Genomic DNA, 1,385 nt, shown 5'->3' with positions numbered 1-1,385 from the left:
ATGGCTTTGCAACTGATACTGGTATTCGGATGACCTAACTAGACGGTAAATTACAGCACGAACAACCTAAGAGAACTGCTCAGATTGTCACCCAGGTCATTTATATAGATCAGGAACAGCAGACGTCCCAGGACGCTTCCCTGGGGAACACCTGATATCACTTCAGTTTTACTTGATGATTTGCCGTCTATTACTACGAACTGCGACCTTCCTGACAGGAAATCACGAATCAAGTCGCACAACTGAGACGATACCCTATAGGCCGCAGCTTGATTAGAAGTCGCTTGTGAGGAATGGTGCCAATTTATAACATATTTTCTTCAAATTCTTAAAACTTCTTCCAAACTTCCATTAGCTTACTTTAGAAATATGTATTTCCTTTTTTATAGATTTCTTCTTTGATTCCCTCTCAGACTGAATCGGTGGCTGGCTCAATACATCACTTCCAAACTTCGAGAATGAGAGAACACATCATACTGGGAGAGGAGACAGGAGCAAGGGGCAGTGCACACCACTTCTGGCTTTCCAGTTACCTGGTATTGTGTCCTTCTAGTAGTTAAAAATAAAGAAGTGAGTAAAGTTACTAAAGAAAAGGAAGTTCTGGGCCTCTGTGAAATTTACAGATTTGGAATAATTTTTGAGAGATAATCATAAACAAAAGCAAAGCAGGAGAATGGAATGTAGTTAAACTGAAGCAGGTTATGTTGAGGGATGTAGATTAGGAGATAAGATGCTAACAATGCTATACGAGGTTTGTCTTTGGGCAGCAGAATCACCTATGATGACCAGAGGAGAGGGGATACAAAATGCAGACTGATAATACTAAAGATGCTTTCCAAATGCTAAGCTTGAATTTCACAGGTGCAATTGAAGTACCGGTGTCACCTACCACTTGTACTGCTTCAAAAAATGCAAAGCCCTTGGCTCATATTCCTAATTTATCATTCACTGAGGGAGTGTTCCCCTACAGATCAGGAATTTCAAAGTGAAGGGAGTTTAAAATTACTGAACTGTATCATGCCTCTCCAAATTCTCTAAAATATTTGAGACATTAATGGAAGATCAACTCAGCAAGTACTTAAAACAACCACAAGCTGTTGAATAGCGATCAACATGGCTTTTTAACAGGTGAAAGTACAGGAACAACAATAATGGTTTACACAGATGAATTATTTAGAAACCTAGAAAACAACAAAAGTGTTGTAGGAGATGTATCTGATTTTTTAAAAACTTTTGATACTGTCACATTTTTTTAGATAAATTGTAAAGAATGAGGATAAATGATATAGAAAACAAATAGAAGATTTCATGGCTGAAATATGCTGAGAAAACCTGTAATCACATATGGCTTCAATCATATTTGCAAAACAATACACTATACATAA

This window comes from Schistocerca serialis, chromosome 9, assembly GCF_023864345.2.
Source record: "Schistocerca serialis cubense isolate TAMUIC-IGC-003099 chromosome 9, iqSchSeri2.2, whole genome shotgun sequence".
Classification (NCBI taxonomy): Eukaryota; Metazoa; Arthropoda; class Insecta; order Orthoptera; family Acrididae; genus Schistocerca; species Schistocerca serialis.
This window is presented reverse-complemented; position numbering follows the sequence as displayed.